This window comes from Tetrao urogallus, assembly GCF_951394365.1.
Source record: "Tetrao urogallus genome assembly, chromosome: 8".
NCBI classification, from domain to species: domain Eukaryota; kingdom Metazoa; phylum Chordata; class Aves; order Galliformes; family Phasianidae; genus Tetrao; species Tetrao urogallus.
Window position 1 is genome coordinate 15,278,270 of NC_136821.1, and position 13,056 is coordinate 15,291,325.

The following is a 13,056-nucleotide window of genomic DNA, read 5'->3' on the forward strand; positions in this document are numbered from 1 at the left end:
GTAGCTCTACTGACAGTTAATAGATTCAGTATCTCTTCAAAAGCTGTTTTCTGTTGTAACGTAAGATCATTTTTCATAATATGCTTATGGGATCTGGCTACTAAAATAATATTTCATAACACAATAAATTTAATGCAAAAAAAGAAAAAAGTTTGGTGGGATGTTCATCAATTATAATTTGGGCAACGTTCATAAGGAAATAAAAACTCGTTTGGGTAGAAGGGCTTTTGAAATTAAATGAAAGATTGATGGGGCTCTTTTTGTCCTTACCCATGCAAAGTGGGTCAGTACTCTAAAAGAGGAAGGGACTCAGTTTCCTAAAAGGGGAAGGAAGTTGTGGTTTATCTTTTCTCATGCCTTTCTGGAGGCAAATTCACCTTGTTGGAGGAGAACATGGATGAGACCTTCCCCAACAGAACTATCCCCACTGCTCTGTGTATGTGACTAGCAAGAAGGAAATTTTCAAAATGTCACTGAGAGAATGGTAAAAAGAGCAACATTTCAGATTGATGTGGAGCACATCTGGGATTAAAAGAGCTTGTGTGGAAAGGATGGGCTTACCGGGAGCTACTCCACTGGCACTTAAAGTCGTGAAGGATATGACTGTGCTTTAAATTGAAGAACAGCCGTTGTGGCAAAGCAACAGTTTGCCATGAGCAAAGGCATAGAAATTCTGCTTTTGTTGACTGCAGAAGAGGCTAGAGTACAGAAATAGTGAGTGGAAAATGGACAGAGTGCCTTTTAAATAGGAAATGAGGAAAGAAAGAACACCTACAACAATAAAAATGATAAAAATACAGAGGAAAAAAATGAAGGAAGTTTTAGATGGAGACAGTCACATACCAGGCAAGTTGGACATCACAGTACCAGGACATAAAATAAATGGAAAACACAAGAGTCACTCTAACCGGTATAAGGTAGGGAAATTTGCTAGTGATCACTGAAATCAAAGGAACGTAGCAAAAGCCCACCAGGTGACACGGGCTCTGCATGGACTGAAATGCTAGCTTTAAGTGTACATAGTGCTGAATCTGCAGAAACTGTACTTTGGGTAACAATCATTGACTCCATTAAAGGTAATTTCACAGAGTAGTTGGACAAGGAAGTCACGGAAGAGTCTTTCATTTGGTCCTCATTAGTGTGCAAGATCTTCCACAAGATCCTCCACTTATGGTTGGGATTGCTGTTCTGGTGCTTACATTCAGAATTCCCCAGGTTTAACAAAGTCCAAGCATTACAGTGGCTACACCCAGCTTCAGAAAGAACAGAGACACAGACATGACAAAACTTGTGAAAAGGAAACAGAGAGGAGCAGCTTGAAATAGTAAGGATATGCAGCACAGCTGCTAACATCTTGAGAAGCACTAAAACTAAGCAGACACAGGATAGTGTGACCACAAAACAGGCTATCAGAAGCAAGAAGTTGAATTCATCTCCAACTGAAAAACCAAATGCCAGAGTCACAAACTATATATTAAAAGGAAAACACAGTGACAGAGCAATAAAAGTATGAACAGCAGATAGTAAGAGAAATCAGAGCTAATATTAAATCTTTTCCAGATATATCAAGACCAAGACCACTGGAGTCTGGTGGACCAAAGGCATCTGCAGAGTAAAAGAGAAGAGAGGCCAAAACATTTATAGAGAAAACCTCATGATGTGCATATGCATGTACACACTGCAATAAGGAGGTGATTCCTGTACTTGAACCCTACTTTCTGAGGGAGTCAGCAGAGCCTCTGCCTGAACCTGAGCTGATTGGGAACAGCTGGAACCTAAAACATGAGGAGTAGAAATCCCCAGGAACTATGCTAGGCACCTGAGTGCACTCCTAGGGGAGTGCAGGTAAGTAGCTACTAATGGCAGCATGTAAACTTTCTCTTCAAGCTTTCTCTGAACAGAGAGCAGCAGCGTGACACAAATTTCTAATATTGTTCTGGGGGCAAAAAGGAGGGAGACAAGGTGGGTGATGCTAAAGGCCACCAGGACTTTGAACCACACAAAGTTACAGAAGCAGCAATAAGGGCTAGATTTAGTGTACAGCTGGATAAATAGGACCTGTTTGGGCAGCTTCAACACATAATCTCTTAACTTATTGTTTACCTTCCAGGCCTCTCGAGTGCTTTTTGACGAGGTCAGCAAGCATGTGGACGAAAGCGATCTGGTTGATACGGTCCACCAGAGATCTCTTGAGCAGGATGACAGCTCCAGCTGGGAGAACAGATCAGCAGGCACTCCCAAATGGAACTTGTTGCTTGCTTCTTTCTGCTGATCTGAGGGTGTTCTGCTGTAAAGAAATTATTTGTACCTTAGCGTTATCATCACTGAAAGTAAGATTGAAATATCTTTTGTTATTACCCACAGCTTACATGAGGCTGCGACTTGAACAAGAACTACCTGTCTGTGACTCAACACTTGCAACAAGATAAAGTTTGTGGGTGGACAGTGCGTACAAATGAGTTTAGAGAACTTCTACTTGTGCTTGACACTACGGGTAAATCAGAGAGAGACTATGAGAGTACTGCTATCAGCTTTTCATCACTACACAGTAGTTCAGGTGAGCTGGTTTCACATACCTGATGCAGAATACGAGAGGGAGAATTCAGAAGCTAAAGATAATGCACAACAGCATAGACCCCTTATGACTCAGATCTGCAGTGCTCTGCCCATGTACTAACCACTAACGAGCTTCTAGACTCTTGACTTTACAGCATATGTTAAGTTATGAAGTCTAATTATACAACATTTGGTAACTCCAGACCTCTGGAGATTATTTAGTGCAACCCTTTGCTTAGAGACAAGGATCAGCCAGAGCAGGGTGCCCGTGGCTGTGTCCAGTCACATTTACAGTAACTCCAAGGACAGAGACTGCACTGCCTCTCTGAGCAGCCCGATCCAGCATCTGACCAGAGTAAGAATTTTTTTATTTTTAAAAAGGACTTTATGTAATCAGCACAGACTAACATACAGCTTGTACCTTCACTGGAGGCCACTGAGAAGAGTTTAGCTGCTTCTTCCGTCACTCACCCCAACTCTAGGTATTTAGATGAATTAATAGGATCTTCCTGATCCTTCTCTTCACTAGGATGAATAGTGCCAGCTCTCTCAGCCACTCATATAGTAAATGTTCCGTTTCCTTAATCATCTTTGTGTTTTTTTCCTGGACTTGTTCCGCTGAATCCCTATCTTTCTTGTACTGTGGAGTAGAGGTGGATCCAGCACTCCAGATGCATCTTTCCAGTACTGAATAGGGTGAATGATCACCCCCCTCAACCACCTGACAACACTGCATTACAGCAGTTCAGGATACTGTTGGGTTGTCTCTGTTATAGGGCCACATTGCTAGTTCATATTCAAGCCTGTGTTCTCCAGAACTCCCAGGTTCTCTTCTGTAATGTTACTTCCCAACTATTTGGTCCCTAGCTTAGGCAGAACTTACTTGCATTTGTCAGCGTGTGTGGGGTATTACTCCCAAGTGGAGGATTTATCATTTCCCTTTGTTAAACTCTAGGAAATTCATCTTCTTGATTTGTCCAGTCTGTTGAGATTCCTCTGAATGGTAGCAATGGTAGCACAGCCATTTCCATGTACCAGCCCTGCCAGTTTGCAATTGTCTGCAGACTTGCTGAGAATGCATTCTGGCCCAACATCAACGACTATTAATGAAGATGTTAAATGGCATTGTCTCCACTATTGACCTTGTGCCACTGATTATCATCTTTTGTGCCTGGCATTTCAATCAGTTTTCAGTTCACCTCACTGTCCACTTGTCCTGTCATCATCTTGTTAATGAAGATGCTATGATGACAGCACTGAAAGCCTTGCTAAAGCAAGATGATTAACATCCACGTCTCTCTCCTCAACCATCAATTTAATTGCTTCATCACAGAAGGCTATCAGGTCTGTCAGGCATGATTTTCCCTTCAATATGTCCACACTGACAACTCCCACTCCTTTTTGGATCCTTAATATATTTTGAAATTGGTTCCAGAATTGCTTTCATTATTAAGAGGGGGGGGGCTTTCAGTATCTGAGGAGGTGGGAAGGGCATAAGAAAGAAGGAGACAGACTCCTGAGATAGGACAAGGAGAAATGATTTCAAACTAATAGAGGGGAGATTTCAATTGGATATAAGAAAGAAGTTTTTTACAATAAAGGTGGTGAGGCACTGGCACAGGTTGCCCAGAAAGCCATCCCCAGAGACACTCAAGGTCAGGCTGGAAGGGCTCTGAGCACTTGATGGAGCTGTAGGTGTTCCTCATCATTGCAGGAGAGTTGGACCTGATGACCTTTAAGGGTTCTTTCCAACTCATATTAGATTCTAGGATTATTTGCTCCACCACCTTCTCAGGTGTTGAGGTGACGCTGACTGGCCTTGTAGTTGCTCACATTCTCATTTTTCTTGATGTTAAGTCTGACATTTACTTTTTTCCCATCCTCAGGAACCTCCTCTGATCACTGTGACCTTTCAAAAATACTTGAGAGTATCCTTGCAATGTTATCTGTCCTCAGCACACGTAGATGGTAGCCCATTGTTTCCCATGGACTTGTTCAAATCCAAATTTATTTAAATGCTCTGATAATCTCTACTGAGAGAAAGTCTTCATTGCTCCAGATGCTCCCACTGGTCTGAGGGGTGTGGAATTCCTGAAATCAAGTCTTACCAGTGAGGATAAAGGGGAATAATAAACTGAGTTCCTCTGCCTTTTCTGTCCTTTACTACCAGCACCCCATTCAGCAGCAGTCTCACACTTTCTCGAGCCTTCCTTTTGCTGCTGATACACTTGGGCAAGCCCTGACAGTGCCGTGTTACTAAGTTCCTCACTTTTTTGCTGAACTTTCTCAATGGACTGTTCCCAGAAAGAGAAGATGCTGTTGTCTCCTTTTTAACAAATAGATTGGCAATTTGGATATATTTGCTATGACATACCCAAACAAAATCCCTTTTTTAAGAGGAATCTAAACCTCTTACTAATCCAGATAAATTCAGTAACCATAAATCTAAAGCAAGTTCTCAGAGGAGTTGAACCTTATTATTCAAAGTATGAAAATATTTATTAGAGCACAAAAAAGGAGTCTAGATCTTCTTCCTTCCGTTCCTCACAAATGAGTAGTTACTAATGGAGCAGTTTCTGTCTTAAATTCTCATTGCAACCCATTGAACATTTACTCATTTGTATAAAGTCCAACAGTTAGACTACGTTCCTCTTGCACTTAGCAATTGATCTGACAATCTGAAGTCTTCAGAAAGACAAAGTGCTAGAGGTATAACGATTTTAATTTTTACTCAGGCATGAATATTGAACGTAATTTTCATCCTACCTCTGAATCAGAATGATCCAACCACTGCCTTCAGAAGTAAGTCCTTAAGGCAACTGTAGCTGTATTGGTTAAACTCAAGCATTTATCTTTAACCTTTAGTTCCACGTTCTGCTTTTATGGCCATGAGAACTGCAAGAGAGGACATGACAGACACTGTGAAGTTGGAATGAGCAAAAGGCAAGCCAAGAATCTTGACTTCAGAAGCAAAAGTTAGTGGAGACTCCAAGTCAGAGTGTATTTTATTCCTCTAGGAAAACATGTTTAAACATAATAATTGGACACAAAATAAAGCATGAACAGTGCTAGAGATCATTTTAAATTGAAGTTGACTTCATCTCATTTTTTAATAAACAATACCAGATTTTGAAAGGTTGTTAATTCCTTAATATAACACCATAACAATGCTGTAATTCAATGAGTCTTGGATAGTAATCTCATGTTTTAACCCAATACCAAACTGAAAGTACAGCTTCTTCATCCATTTGATGGCACCATATTTTAGCTCCTTCCTTTTATTGTTATTATTCTGAATTGAGAACAAAATTTCTTCAAAATTAGTTTGGAAAAAATATTTCTGGAATTTAAATCGACAGACAAATTTCTGGCAAACTTGCATCTCTGTCCTTAGAAGCACCTAAACAGTGATGGAATGAGGTACTTCAAACTGCTACTGCAAAGGGGTTTTTTCACTAATAATAAAACACTGATTTTGCAATTTGATTCTTGGAGTTGAGGACTGTTGTTCTGCTGTCATTTGGCCACGTTTGTTACTGCTATTTTAGCTGCCTAAGCAATGCATGCCTGCACATGTCCAAAATTCCACCTGATTTGGTGGTTTGTTTGTTTGTTTTTTTCAGCAGGACCCACAGCCTAAGGCATCTCACACAACCAGCACTTTACCAGCAGGATTTGGGGCTGGGTCCCTGTGCATTAATTCCTGTCAAAATGCATGCATTTCCCCTTTGATCTTGAAGCTCACTGTAACATATTAAGAATCTCATTCTTGATCACTCTGAAAAGGTTGAGCTTAATGCTTTCCAATAACAATACTTTAAGAGTCCATTTTACATAACCAGCTACAATTTAAATCAGTCCTGGTAGGGACAGGAGACTGTAGCAGCATTCTGGAAAGGGCACGCTTTATAATGACTTCATTTCATTATTTGTAATAGCTGTCAGTACACACACAGACAAGTTGCAGCATCACAACTAGAGTTCCAGATAATGGGCAAGCTCAGAAGGCAAGCTGCTGATCACCATATTGCCTGCTGGCTACTTCTGCTAAGCCTATAATACCACCTACAGCATTAGCAAGTCAAAAATACACACATCTCTGATATTAAAATAATTGTTACGCAACTCAGCTTTAAACCGCTTGTCTAGCAACAACAAGACTTTTCCCATTTCAGGTCTGATACCTAAAATGACAACACCCTGAATTACAGGGGAACAAAACAAAAATCAGTTCAGCATCACACGTGAGCAGTTAGTTTTAAACAATTACACATTCTGTTACCTTGTTTTGGCAGTTGCTTGGTAAGAGCTGACATCCTGTGCTGCAACCAGTGCATCAAGAAGGGAAAGATCTGCAACAGGTCAAGCAAATGGTGGAAGTTGTTACTGATTTTGTTTTCTGACCCCATTTTTGTTTTTTTGAGGCAGGATTTTTATTTTCATAATCATTTTTAAAGCATCATTTTCATGTTATAATTATAGCTAAGACCGGCCACAAGTTAAGCATAAAACTGTACTTTGTTCTACTGCCTGTGTTTAACTCTTCCTTTACTCTGTTTGCACAACACCTGCACATGCTATACAGTCACTTCCCCAATAAGGTGGTTCTTTTCTTGTTTCCTTGGTGGATTTTTTTTTTTTTTTTTTTAAAGTTTTCTTTTTCTTTTCTTTCTTTCTTTTTTTTTTTTTTACTTTTTTTTTTTTTTTTTTTTTTTTTTTTTTTACATTAGGTATCTGAATATTTATCACAATACTTTCAGAATAACATTTTCTAAAGCAGAGTATAGAGTTCAATATTTCTCTCCCAGTTTACACCAGTGAAATCCTACTTTGCATTATTACAACATGTCCAGCAGGCTCACAATAATCTTTTTTTCACCTCTATGAATTATATCACACTAAATGCCTAACTTCTGCTAATGCCCTAAAGTAATTCCTGAACATTAGGCTCGTTTCAGCCTTGGGACTGCTGAAGTATGCTACAGGGAGAAAACGAGTTCTGGACAGTTACCCATCTTGAGGCATTCAGTCACGTATACAACAAATTGTCTCCACCTTATCCTATATAAATACAAGCCACAGTACTTCTCAGAAGAGATCTACACTACTTTTGATGTTTTCTCAGAATGTTTCTCATGCACAGTTCAGTCTACTCCTCAGAGGGTTAATACTTGACTAACTGACTTCCCCAGCCGGCTTTGTTCAAAGTGCAGTCATCCTCCCTAATCCAGACAACATCTATCAGAAACAAAGACCTTAAACAAAACACATTAGGCCTCAGCCTTCTCTTGTGAAGTTTTGGCCTTCAGCCAGATTTTTTTATTATTATTATTTTTATTTTTTTTTTTTAATTTTCTATGTGATCTTTATTTTTCTTTCCCCAAGCAGCAGCTAACATAGATCAAAAGAGCAATTGCTTTAGGATGCAATCATAAAAATAATAAACATGAGAACTGACGCAGCACTATGCACCTTAGATTAAGCCTTGTGTGCCTATTGTGGGTGTCCTTGTCTTTTGGGAAAGCTGAAGCTCCAGCCTTTTTCAGTTTCCATTGATTTTCTCTGTCTCTGGATTGAGAAAGAAAACCTTGGAATGGTGTTTGGGCTCTGAAGGGTTTCTCTTAACCTCTCTGGTTTTGGGAGACAACACGTGAGCATCATCTTTTTTTTTTTTGGTACTCGTATACTGACCATCAGGCATCTCATCTCCTGAGTCTGTGACTAAACTGGGAACACAAAACAAATCAGAACAAAGTAAAAGAAACAAAGCAAAAAAAAAAAAAAAAAAAAAAAAAAAAAATTGTTTGCACGTATCTCTTCATTTACATTTACTGGTCATTTACTGGTTCTGGGCTTTTGCTTTATTGAGCCATTCACTCCTAGTGAGCTAAATGCCACTCACTTCCTCTATCCCACATGTGGATTTTGGGTTCCCAGGGCAGGCTGGGTGCTTTGCCCAAACCAGCTGCTGTAGCAGGTCAGTGGGATGATTCAGCTGTGCTCATTTCAGAACTGCCCCTTTCTATCACAAAGTAAACCGCAGATTAGCCAGAGGTGTTCCCCATGCCCCAGCTGTATGAGATTTGCATCCTAAACTCTGGCTAGAAGAAAGTGGGATGAAGAATCTGCAGTTTCACACACCAGTATTTTCAGATCAGGATTACTCACGTTTACTCACGTTTACCCTGACTGAGCTGTAAAGGGACATCCAGCAGCATTCTGAATATATTCCCCAGCAGCAGTTGTGCATCTATTTCCAAACAACAGCTATCAAATTTAGCAGTGCACAGTGCTTTGGTGAGTGCCTGTTGTACAGTCCAGCTCTCCCCAAGGTTCTCTTATATTTCCTCTAGCTGTTTGCTCCTTTGTTCTATCTGTCCCAGCTAACAGCAATAACTGATCCCTGTTCCCCTAATGCTTCTGCTTTCATCAGGGGTTAGTTCTTTCTCTTCTATCTCCCCACACCAGGCTTGGACTCACATTAGACCAAGTGGAAGAGCAATCCATAAGTGCAGCTGAGACTGAATATCTGCCCTAAGCTTTTCCTAAGAACAAAGCAGATTTAGATGCAAATATTGGTAAAGTCCAAATCATCAACCAGATGTGCTCTAGAGGGCCATGGATGGTATAGGACAGGAGAAGAGAGCCCACACCACATCCTCCTCTTGCCATACCCAATGGCCTGTGCTGTTGAGGGCTGTGCCTCTGGGCTGGGCACCCTGGCAGCGTGTGATGATAGAGCCAATGCCTGAGCAACCATTTTGGGTACTGCATGGGGGGAAGACCCTCTCTGCTATTTATTCCATGCACATTTTAAGAGAAAGGCAGCTAAGGTATCAGTAAGAACACTAGTAATTTGTTCTCTCCAAACAGAAAGCCTGCAGGATGCTCCAGCACGTTTTCACCCTTAACTGCGAGGCACCTTACAGATTTTATAGTTCCAATGTCCTGCACATTGAGCTCCATCTTCAGTATTTGCTTTTGAAATAATTTTTAAAAGTAATTCAGTTTGCCTCTTAATGATCCCCAGAACAGAATATGCAGCAGCAGCTGCAACTTTACCTTTTCTCAGGTCTTTCCAGAAAGAATCTTTCTGATGCTGTGGAATTTTATACACTAGAAAGTACAACATTAGGTCACATAAACTGGTAGGTGTCAGATTTAAGGTAGGTAACAGGTAAGCATGCAATCATCAGCAAAAACTTCCCAAGAGAAACAAATGCAACTAAAGCAGAATTATTTGCAGTCTGTGACAGGACTGTAACAAATTAAGCCATACGTAACTGGGAACATTATTTTACTTTATGTTAGTTTTTATCTCTCCCAGCTCACAGACAGCATGCAGCATTAGGGATCTTGCTTACACACCTGAATGAAGCATCAAGCTCTAGGATGCAGTCCCCCATCAAGCGTCTGTGAAGCCATGCAGCACAAAGCTGCTGACGAGGTAAGAATCAGTTCTTCCTTTAGCTATGTGCATGCCTGCTCTCAGCTCCCAGCAAGGGCTTTCCTGGTGCTTCTCAGCTGCAATACACACAGAGTTTATGGCAGGAGAAAGTAGCAAAGCAGATTTAATCAGGTTATTACCGGGTTCAAAGGTCTATGATCACACTTCAGGAAAAAAAATGGCCTGAATATATAGCTTGGTGGGATGATTTTCAGTATACACTGAAGAAAAAAAATACAGAATAAACAAAGACTTTTTTTTTCTTCTCTATAGTGTGATTAGAACCTTCTAAATTTCTTGAAATGAAGATCCGTGTAAGAAAACCCCAAATATATACCCCAGTCATCTGAAAAACCAGTTTAGAGAAAGTTTTCCCCGTTTGCCTCTGCTGCCATGCAAAGGAATGTAAATTTTAGCCAGCTACGCATTAACTTCAGTTATCTTGTATCTACAGGGTAGCCCCCTTTCTATTAAAACTATGGTCTGAAGCATTTATTTCCAAGAATCAGAATGGAGAGTTGTCTTGTTGGTTGAGTTTGAGAAAAGAGAAATAACCCAACAAACAAAAATAACCATTGGAAACAAAGGAAACAGCAGCAGAATTCTCACTATTATCCAGCTTCATGCTTTCAGAATTCATTGCAGTTCAGAATCAGGTTATAAATTACCATGGTGTTACCTCCATGGTAGCATTCCTGGTTCTAAAATCAGAATCCAAATCACAGTCATTCTGCAAAGAGATAATGGATACAGAAAGAGATCGGCAGCTCTGAAAGTGTGAACAACATACAGAATTATGATGCATTCCATTTTGAGAAGCCATCACAAGACAGCTTCGTAATGTAGCAGGCAGGTTTAAGGTATACTGACATCTGCAGAGGGTTGAAACTTGGGAGTTTTGCTGCGCATTAAACTAACCTTCAGAAGGATCCCAGCAGGTCCCTGTGGCTTGCAAAGGGCTCACACTTTGTCATTTTGTCAGCTCTGTGTGCACCATCTACTGGCCAGACTGGGATGGTGCTCCTGAGCACAAAGCTCTACGTTAACTCAAATCATGCCAGCACAGCGAACTGCTCCTGCCAGCGACGTCCTCGAGGACTGAATCAAACTGTGAGGTCAGCACTGATCCTCAGGGTTTTAAAATCAACATTCCACTGATTACCAAAGGAAATATTATTATAGCTCAAGAAGAGTGGTTTTTTTTTTGTTGTTTGTTTTTGTTTTGTTTTTTTTTTGAGCTGAGGATTTTGAACATAGTTAACAAATGTGTGCAATTTAGCTTTTCAACAAAAAAGCCTGCTTACGTATAAATGGTCTGTGGGAAATGTATGCCAAGATTTCATTACAGTGGGTTTATTATTACAAGAGACTGAGGACGCCTGTTTCTGCACTAAAGGAGGGGCAGTGTGATGGAAGAAAAATGTACAGGGATCTAAATTAAATTTGTGCAGCAGAGCCCAGGGAAGCAGAGCAGGTTACACACAGTACAAAAAAGCATTTCTTCCCTACACTCCCTCTGGACCGAAGTGCAGAGATCTAAAGCAGCCTCATGGTCTGTCATCCTGAGCCAGATACAAGTGTGCACACATGCAAAGGCTAGGGAAGGAGGAGGGAGGAATGGAGAAGAGCTGTATAGCAGCCAGGAAGCAGTCTGGTGCAAGCTACCCCTCTCCCAACACTGTAACCTGGGGCAAAGCCTGGGAACTGCTGCTGGGAAACACTAAAGCTGGCAAAAGAAAAACTGCAGCCCAAAAAAGTTATTATTCATGCTTTAATTTCCTAGCTGAAGTAATACAGTGAACCTCACTGCTGTTACTGTCACAGTCACTCATGAAAACCTAGGCACCAAGTACTCTGACCAGGAATGGGGTAGGGGATCTTGAATTAAAGAAAAACAAATGGAAGCCAAGGTAAAATTCCATAGAACTATAGAACAGCCCAGGTGGAAGGGACCTTAAAGATTATCAGGTTCAACCTTTCACAGCAAAAGGAAGCCTGGATGAGATTGCCCAGCACCATGTCCAACTGCTTCTTGAAACCCTACAGTGATGTGAATTATCACATTGCCAAGGATATTATTCCAGTGAGTGATGGTTCTCACTGTAAGATTTTTCTTATATTTAGAAGAAGGAATAGGAAGTAATCAGCAATAACATCCTTAAGTGAATAACACCTATAATTAGAAAAGTTAAATGACAAAAGATATTTTAAAATAAACACTTATGACACTGTTTCCTCAAATCCGTTTCAATGTATGAAGAAAACACTGCTTGAAGTACTATTCCCTTAATCCAAGATCACCTACATCACAGTCAGTGTTAACATTCTCTACTCTGATGTTAGGATTATTTATTATACAACTGTATAACTGACCTTCAGGTATATTAAAATGACTAAACATACTTCAAGAAGAATTGATAGAATATCCATGTCAGGTTTTTTTGAAGAAGGAAAAAAAAAAAAAATACACCTTCATTAACAATGTCAAAATGTGACAGCATACGCATAGCTAGGTAACAGCATAATAGCCTGATAAATGCACATCCTCTGAGACAAAATATTTTATAATTTTGCAAGCAAAACGCATTCTTCAAGTCACTCTGCTGCAAAAAGTCAACATAGACACTTGTCAGTGAATGGGATGAATAGAAGATTGTTGCTTAGGCTCCTCCAGCTGAAATTTAAACAGGTGAAAGTCTCACAGGGAAGGGAGAGTTGGTCACTTTTTTTGTTATATACTGATAAGATGCATCTGCAGTCTTTTAAACCACATTTTTGTATCCTGTAAGCCAGTATAGAACAATTCTAGGTACTAAATAATTAAGAAAAAAATAACCTTATACATAATTATGACATGAAAATACATTTATTTGGTCATATCTAAAGAACTGCTACGTGAAATCTAACTGGAAAGAAGTCATACATTCCCCTGTATGTGCACAAACATTGCATTTGGTCTTGGCTGCTTACTGAATTTTCACAAACATATCTCCATTTTAGGGTTCCTGCACAGTTTTTAGAATGAGTCATCCCATAACAAACCAACCAACACG